Here is a 10017-nt window from a genome sequence, read left to right as displayed (position 1 = left end):
GAAATCCCTGTTTTTAACCTGAAATATCGCTTATTTTCATAGAAAGCCCTGTTTTTCCACTAAAATATCGCTTATTTTCATGGAAATCCCTGTTTTTAACTCTAAAATATTGCTTATTTTCATAGAAATCCCTGTTTTTCCAGTTAAGTATCGCTCATTTTCATGGAAATCCCTGTTTTCAACCCTAAAATGACGCTTATTTTCATGGAAATCCCTTTTTTAACCCTAAAATATCGCTTATTTTCATCGAAATCCCTGTTTTTAACCTCAAATATCACTTATTTTCATCGAAATCCCTGTTTCTAACCCTTAAGTATCGCTGATTTCCATCGAAGTCCCTGTTTTTAACTCTAAAATATCGCTTATTTTCATCGAAATCCCTGTTTTTAACCATAAAATGTGGCTTATTTCAAAGAAATCCCTGTTTTAACCCTAAAATATCGCTTATATTCATAGAAATCCCTGTTTTTAACCTCAAATATCGCTTATTTTCATCGAAATCCCTGTTTTTAACCCGAACATATCGCTTATTTTCATGGAAATCCCTGTTTTTAACCCTAAAATAACGCTTATTTTCATCAAAATCCCTGTTTTTAACCCTAAAATAACGCTTATTTTCATAGAAATCCCTGTTTTTCCCCTTAAGTATCGCTGATATTCATGGAAATCCCTGTTTTTCCCGTTAAGTATCGGTGATTTTCATGGAAATCCCTGTTTTTAACCCTAAAATGACGCTTATTTTCATTGAAATCCCCGTTTTTAACCCTAAAATATCGCTTATTATGATCGAAATACCTGTTTAAACCCTAAGATATCGCTTATTTTCATGGAAATCCCTGTTTTTAACCCTAAAATATCACTTATTTTCATAGAAATCCCTGTTTTTATCCCTAAAATATCGATTATTTTCATAGAAACCCCTGTTTTTAACCATAACATATCGCTTATTTTCATGGAAATCCCTGTTTTTAACCCTAAAATATCGCTTATTTTCATGGAAATCCCTGTTTTTAACCCTAAAATATCGCTTATTTTCATGGAAATCCCTGTTTTTAACCCTAAAATATCGCTTGTTTTCATAGAAATCCCTGTTTTTAACCCTAAAATATCGCTTACTTTCATAGAAATCCCTGTTTTTAACCCTAAAATATCGCTCTTTTTCATCGAAATCCCTGTTTTTAACCCTAAAACATCGCTTTTTTTCATTGAAATCCCTGTTTTTAACCCTAAAATATCGCTTTTTTTCATCGAAATCCCTGTTTTTAACCCTAAAATATCGCATATTTTCATGGAAATCCCTGTTTTTAACCCTAAAATATGGCTTATTTTCATCGAAATCCCTGTTTTTAACCCTAAAATATCCCTTATTTTCATAGAAATCCCTGCTATTAACCCTAAAATATCGCTTATTTTCATGGAATTCCCTGTTTTGAACCCTAACATATCGCTTATTTTCATAGAAATCCCTGTTTTTCCCCTAAAATATCCCTTATTTTCATGGAAATCCCTGCTTTTTCCCCTTAAATATCGCTTATTTTCATAGAAATCCCTGTTTTTAACCCTAAAATATCCCTTATTTTCATCGAAATCCCTGTTTTTAACCTGAAATATCGCTTATATTCATCGAAATCCCTAAAATATCGCTCATTTTCATAGAAATCCCTGTTTTTAACCCTAACATATCGCTTATTTTCATAGAAATCCCTGTTTTTAACCCTAAAATATCGCTTATTTTCATCGAAATCCCTCTTTTTCCCCTTAAATATTGCTTATTTTCATAGAAATCCCTGTTTTTAACCCTAAAATAACGCGTATTATTATTGAAATCCCTGTTTTTCCCGTTAAGTATCGCTTATTTTCATGGAAATCCCTGCTGTTTCCCCTAAAATATCGCTTTTTTTCATGGAAATCCCTGTTTTTAACCCTAAAATATTGCTTATTTTCATCGAAATCCCTGTTTTTAACCTCAAATATCGCTTATTTTCATAGAAATCCCTGTTTTTAACCTCAAATTTCGCTTTTTTTTCATAGAAATCCCTGTTTTTAACCCTAAAATATCGCTTATTTTCATCGAAATCCATGCTTTTTCCCCTTAAATATCGCTTCTTTTCATAGAAATCCCTGTTTTTAACCCTAACATATCGCTTATTTTCATGGAAATCCCTGTTTTTCCCCTTAAGTATCTCTGATTTTCATGGAAATCCCTGTTTTTCCCCTTAAGTATCGCTTATTTTCATGGAAATCCCTGTTTTTAACCCTAACATATCGCTTATTTTCATGGAAATCCCTGTTTTTCCCCTAAAATATCGATTATTTTCATAGAAATCCCCGTTTTTAACCCTAAAATCTCACTTATTTTCATAGAAATCCCTGTTTTTCCTTTTAAATATCGCTTATTTTCATCGAAATCCTTGATTTTAACCCTAAAATATCGCTTATTTTCATCGAAATCCCTGCCTTTAACCCTAAAATATCGCTTATTTTCATCGAAATCCCTGTTTTTAACCCTAAAATATCGCTTATTTTCATCAAAATCCGTGTTTTAGCCCTAAAATATCGCTTATTTTCATAGAAATCCCTGTTTTTCCCCTAAAATATCCCTTATTTTCATGGAAATCCCTGTTTTTAACCCTAAAATATCGCTGATTTTCATGGAAATCCCTGTTTTTAACCCTAAAATGACGCTTATTTTCATGGAAATCCCTGTTTTTAACCCTAACATATCGCTTATTTTCATAGAAATCCCTGTTTTTAACCCTAACATATCGCTTATTTTCATAGAAAGCCCTGTTTTTAACCCTAAAACATCGCTTATTTTCATGGAAATCCCTGCTGTTTCCCCTGAAATATGGCTTATTTTCATAGAAATCCCTGTTTTTAACCTCAAATATCGCTTCTTTTCATGGAAATTCCTGTTTTTAACCCTAAAATCTCACTTATTTTCATCGAAATACCTGTTTTAAACCCTAAAATATCGCTTTTTTCATAGAAACCCCTGTTTTTAACCCTAACGTATCGCTTATTTTCATGGAAATCCCTGTTTTTAACCTGAAATATCGCTTATTTTCATAGAAATCCCTGTTTTTAACCCTAAAATATCGCTGATTTTCATGGAAATCCCTGTTTTTAACCATAAAATGACGCTTATTTTCATAGAAATCCCTGTTTTTAACCCTAACATATCTCTTATTTTTATAGAAATCCCTGTTTTTAACCCTAACATGCTTATTTCCATCGAAATCCCTGTTTTTAACACTAAAATATCCCTTATATTCATCGAAACCCCTGTTTTTCCACTAAAATATCGCTTATTTTCATGGAAATCCCTGTTTTTAACCTGAAATATCACTTATTTTCATGGAAATCCCTGTTTTTCCATTTAAGTATCGCTTATTTTCATAGAAATCCCTGTTTTTAACCCTAAAATATCGCTTATTTTCATAGAAATCCCTGTTTTAACCCTAACATATCGCTTATTTTCATCGAAATCCCTGTTTTTAACCCTAAAATAACGCTTATTTTCATCAAAATCCCTGTTTTTAACCTCAAATATCGCTTATTTTCATGGAAATCCCCGTTTTTAACCCTAAAATATCCCTTATTTTCATGGAAATCCCTGTTTTTAACCCTTAAATATCGCTTATTTTCATCGAAATCCCCGTTTTTAACCCTAAAATATCGCTTTTTTTCATAGAAAGCCCTGTTTTTAACCCTAACATATCGCTGATTTTCATGGAAATCCCTGTTTTTCCCGTTAAGTATCAGTGATTTTCATGGAAATCCCTGTTTTTAACCTGAAATATCGCTTATTTTCATGGAAATCCCTGTTTTTAACCCTAAAATATTGCTTATTTTCATGGAAATCCCTGTTTTTCCAGTTAAGTATCGCTGATTTTCATGGAAATCCCTGTTTTTAACCGTAAAATGACGCTTATTTTCATGGAAATCCCTGTTTTAATCCTAAAATATCGCTTAATTTCATCGAAATCCCTGTTTTTAACCTGAAATATCGCTTATATTCATAGAAATCCCTGTTTTAACCCTAAAATATCGCTTATTTTCATCGAAATCCCTGCTTCTAACCCTAACATATCGCTTATTTTCATAGAAATCCCTGTTTTTAACCTGAAATATCGCTTATTTTCATAGAAAGCCCTGTTTTTCCACTAAAATATCGCTTATTTTCATGGAAATCCCTGTTTTTAACTCTAAAATATTGCTTATTTTCATAGAAATCCCTGTTTTTCCAGTTAAGTATCGCTCATTTTCATGGAAATCCCTGTTTTCAACCCTAAAATGACGCTTATTTTCATGGAAATCCCTTTTTTAACCCTAAAATATCGCTTATTTTCATCGAAATCCCTGTTTTTAACCTCAAATATCACTTATTTTCATCGAAATCCCTGTTTCTAACCCTTAAGTATCGCTGATTTCCATCGAAGTCCCTGTTTTTAACTCTAAAATATCGCTTATTTTCATCGAAATCCCTGTTTTTAACCATAAAATGTGGCTTATTTCAAAGAAATCCCTGTTTTAACCCTAAAATATCGCTTATATTCATAGAAATCCCTGTTTTTAACCTCAAATATCGCTTATTTTCATCGAAATCCCTGTTTTTAACCCGAACATATCGCTTATTTTCATGGAAATCCCTGTTTTTAACCCTAAAATAACGCTTATTTTCATCAAAATCCCTGTTTTTAACCCTAAAATAACGCTTATTTTCATAGAAATCCCTGTTTTTCCCCTTAAGTATCGCTGATATTCATGGAAATCCCTGTTTTTCCCGTTAAGTATCGGTGATTTTCATGGAAATCCCTGTTTTTAACCCTAAAATGACGCTTATTTTCATTGAAATCCCCGTTTTTAACCCTAAAATATCGCTTATTATGATCGAAATACCTGTTTAAACCCTAAGATATCGCTTATTTTCATGGAAATCCCTGTTTTTAACCCTAAAATATCACTTATTTTCATAGAAATCCCTGTTTTTATCCCTAAAATATCGATTATTTTCATAGAAACCCCTGTTTTTAACCATAACATATCGCTTATTTTCATGGAAATCCCTGTTTTTAACCCTAAAATATCGCTTATTTTCATGGAAATCCCTGTTTTTAACCCTAAAATATCGCTTATTTTCATGGAAATCCCTGTTTTTAACCCTAAAATATCGCTTGTTTTCATAGAAATCCCTGTTTTTAACCCTAAAATATCGCTTACTTTCATAGAAATCCCTGTTTTTAACCCTAAAATATCGCTCTTTTTCATCGAAATCCCTGTTTTTAACCCTAAAACATCGCTTTTTTTCATTGAAATCCCTGTTTTTAACCCTAAAATATCGCTTTTTTTCATCGAAATCCCTGTTTTTAACCCTAAAATATCGCATATTTTCATGGAAATCCCTGTTTTTAACCCTAAAATATGGCTTATTTTCATCGAAATCCCTGTTTTTAACCCTAAAATATCCCTTATTTTCATAGAAATCCCTGCTATTAACCCTAAAATATCGCTTATTTTCATGGAATTCCCTGTTTTGAACCCTAACATATCGCTTATTTTCATAGAAATCCCTGTTTTTCCCCTAAAATATCCCTTATTTTCATGGAAATCCCTGCTTTTTCCCCTTAAATATCGCTTATTTTCATAGAAATCCCTGTTTTTAACCCTAAAATATCCCTTATTTTCATCGAAATCCCTGTTTTTAACCTGAAATATCGCTTATATTCATCGAAATCCCTAAAATATCGCTCATTTTCATAGAAATCCCTGTTTTTAACCCTAACATATCGCTTATTTTCATAGAAATCCCTGTTTTTAACCCTAAAATATCGCTTATTTTCATCGAAATCCCTCTTTTTCCCCTTAAATATTGCTTATTTTCATAGAAATCCCTGTTTTTAACCCTAAAATAACGCGTATTATTATTGAAATCCCTGTTTTTCCCGTTAAGTATCGCTTATTTTCATGGAAATCCCTGCTGTTTCCCCTAAAATATCGCTTTTTTTCATGGAAATCCCTGTTTTTAACCCTAAAATATTGCTTATTTTCATCGAAATCCCTGTTTTTAACCTCAAATATCGCTTATTTTCATAGAAATCCCTGTTTTTAACCTCAAATTTCGCTTTTTTTTCATAGAAATCCCTGTTTTTAACCCTAAAATATCGCTTATTTTCATCGAAATCCATGCTTTTTCCCCTTAAATATCGCTTCTTTTCATAGAAATCCCTGTTTTTAACCCTAACATATCGCTTATTTTCATGGAAATCCCTGTTTTTCCCCTTAAGTATCTCTGATTTTCATGGAAATCCCTGTTTTTCCCCTTAAGTATCGCTTATTTTCATGGAAATCCCTGTTTTTAACCCTAACATATCGCTTATTTTCATGGAAATCCCTGTTTTTCCCCTAAAATATCGATTATTTTCATAGAAATCCCCGTTTTTAACCCTAAAATCTCACTTATTTTCATAGAAATCCCTGTTTTTCCTTTTAAATATCGCTTATTTTCATCGAAATCCTTGATTTTAACCCTAAAATATCGCTTATTTTCATCGAAATCCCTGCCTTTAACCCTAAAATATCGCTTATTTTCATCGAAATCCCTGTTTTTAACCCTAAAATATCGCTTATTTTCATCAAAATCCGTGTTTTAGCCCTAAAATATCGCTTATTTTCATAGAAATCCCTGTTTTTCCCCTAAAATATCCCTTATTTTCATGGAAATCCCTGTTTTTAACCCTAAAATATCGCTGATTTTCATGGAAATCCCTGTTTTTAACCCTAAAATGACGCTTATTTTCATGGAAATCCCTGTTTTTAACCCTAACATATCGCTTATTTTCATAGAAATCCCTGTTTTTAACCCTAACATATCGCTTATTTTCATAGAAAGCCCTGTTTTTAACCCTAAAACATCGCTTATTTTCATGGAAATCCCTGCTTTTAACCCTAACATATCGCTTATTTCCATCGAAATCCCTGTTTTTAACCCTAAAATATCGCTTATTTTCATAGAAACCCTGCTTTTAACCCTAAAATATCGCTTATTTTCATCGAAATCCCTGTTTTTAACCCTAAAATATCACTTATTTTTATAGAAATCCCTGATTTTATCCCTAAAATATCGCTTATTTTCATCGAAATCCCTGTTTTTAACCTCAAATATCGCTTATTTTCATAGAAAGCCCTGTTTTTCCACTAAAATATCCCTTATTTTCATGGAAATCCCTGTTTTTAACTCTAAAATATTGCTTATTTTCATGGAAATCCCTGTTTTTCCAGTTAAGTATCGCTGATTTTCATGGAAATCCCTGTTTTTAACCGTAAAATGACGCTTATTTTCATGGAAATCCCTGTTTTAATCCTAAAATATCGCTTAATTTCATCGAAATCCCTGTTTTTAACCTGAAATATCGCTTATATTCATAGAAATCCCTGTTTTAACCCTAAAATATCGCTTATTTTCATCGAAATCCCTGCTTCTAACCCTAACATATCGCTTATTTTCATAGAAATCCCTGTTTTTAACCTGAAATATCGCTTATTTTCAAAGAAAGCCCTGTTTTTCCACTAAAATATCGCTTATTTTCATGGAAATCCCTGTTTTTAACTCTAAAATATTGCTTATTTTCATAGAAATCCCTGTTTTTCCAGTTAAGTATCGCTCATTTTCATGGAAATCCCTGTTTTCAACCCTAAAATGACGCTTATTTTCATGGAAATCCCTTTTTTAACCCTAAAATATCGCTTATTTTCATCGAAATCCCTGTTTTTAACCTCAAATATCACTTATTTTCATCGAAATCCCTGTTTCTAACCCTTAAGTATCGCTGATTTCCATCGAAGTCCCTGTTTTTAACTCTAAAATATCGCTTATTTTCATCGAAATCCCTGTTTTTAACCATAAAATGTGGCTTATTTCAAAGAAATCCCTGTTTTAACCCTAAAATATCGCTTATATTCATAGAAATCCCTGTTTTTAACCTCAAATATCGCTTATTTTCATCGAAATCCCTGTTTTTAACCCGAACATATCGCTTATTTTCATGGAAATCCCTGTTTTTAACCCTAAAATAACGCTTATTTTCATCAAAATCCCTGTTTTTAACCCTAAAATAACGCTTATTTTCATAGAAATCCCTGTTTTTCCCCTTAAGTATCGCTGATATTCATGGAAATCCCTGTTTTTCCCGTTAAGTATCGGTGATTTTCATGGAAATCCCTGTTTTTAACCCTAAAATGACGCTTATTTTCATTGAAATCCCCGTTTTTAACCCTAAAATATCGCTTATTATGATCGAAATACCTGTTTAAACCCTAAGATATCGCTTATTTTCATGGAAATCCCTGTTTTTAACCCTAAAATATCACTTATTTTCATAGAAATCCCTGTTTTTATCCCTAAAATATCGATTATTTTCATAGAAACCCCTGTTTTTAACCATAACATATCGCTTATTTTCATGGAAATCCCTGTTTTTAACCCTAAAATATCGCTTATTTTCATGGAAATCCCTGTTTTTAACCCTAAAATATCGCTTATTTTCATGGAAATCCCTGTTTTTAACCCTAAAATATCGCTTGTTTTCATAGAAATCCCTGTTTTTAACCCTAAAATATCGCTTACTTTCATAGAAATCCCTGTTTTTAACCCTAAAATATCGCTCTTTTTCATCGAAATCCCTGTTTTTAACCCTAAAACATCGCTTTTTTTCATTGAAATCCCTGTTTTTAACCCTAAAATATCGCTTTTTTTCATCGAAATCCCTGTTTTTAACCCTAAAATATCGCATATTTTCATGGAAATCCCTGTTTTTAACCCTAAAATATGGCTTATTTTCATCGAAATCCCTGTTTTTAACCCTAAAATATCCCTTATTTTCATAGAAATCCCTGCTATTAACCCTAAAATATCGCTTATTTTCATGGAATTCCCTGTTTTGAACCCTAACATATCGCTTATTTTCATAGAAATCCCTGTTTTTCCCCTAAAATATCCCTTATTTTCATGGAAATCCCTGCTTTTTCCCCTTAAATATCGCTTATTTTCATAGAAATCCCTGTTTTTAACCCTAAAATATCCCTTATTTTCATCGAAATCCCTGTTTTTAACCTGAAATATCGCTTATATTCATCGAAATCCCTAAAATATCGCTCATTTTCATAGAAATCCCTGTTTTTAACCCTAACATATCGCTTATTTTCATAGAAATCCCTGTTTTTAACCCTAAAATATCGCTTATTTTCATCGAAATCCCTCTTTTTCCCCTTAAATATTGCTTATTTTCATAGAAATCCCTGTTTTTAACCCTAAAATAACGCGTATTATTATTGAAATCCCTGTTTTTCCCGTTAAGTATCGCTTATTTTCATGGAAATCCCTGCTGTTTCCCCTAAAATATCGCTTTTTTTCATGGAAATCCCTGTTTTTAACCCTAAAATATTGCTTATTTTCATCGAAATCCCTGTTTTTAACCTCAAATATCGCTTATTTTCATAGAAATCCCTGTTTTTAACCTCAAATTTCGCTTTTTTTTCATAGAAATCCCTGTTTTTAACCCTAAAATATCGCTTATTTTCATCGAAATCCATGCTTTTTCCCCTTAAATATCGCTTCTTTTCATAGAAATCCCTGTTTTTAACCCTAACATATCGCTTATTTTCATGGAAATCCCTGTTTTTCCCCTTAAGTATCTCTGATTTTCATGGAAATCCCTGTTTTTCCCCTTAAGTATCGCTTATTTTCATGGAAATCCCTGTTTTTAACCCTAACATATCGCTTATTTTCATGGAAATCCCTGTTTTTCCCCTAAAATATCGATTATTTTCATAGAAATCCCCGTTTTTAACCCTAAAATCTCACTTATTTTCATAGAAATCCCTGTTTTTCCTTTTAAATATCGCTTATTTTCATCGAAATCCTTGATTTTAACCCTAAAATATCGCTTATTTTCATCGAAATCCCTGCTTTTAACCCTAAAATATCGCTTATTTTCATCGAAATCCCTGTTTTTAACC

Source organism: Tetrao urogallus, assembly GCF_951394365.1.
Source record: "Tetrao urogallus genome assembly, contig: scaffold_56, whole genome shotgun sequence".
In the NCBI taxonomy this organism is placed as follows: Eukaryota; Metazoa; Chordata; class Aves; order Galliformes; family Phasianidae; genus Tetrao; species Tetrao urogallus.
The sequence above is the reverse complement of the archived record's forward strand: the minus strand, read 5'-3'. Positions refer to the sequence as shown.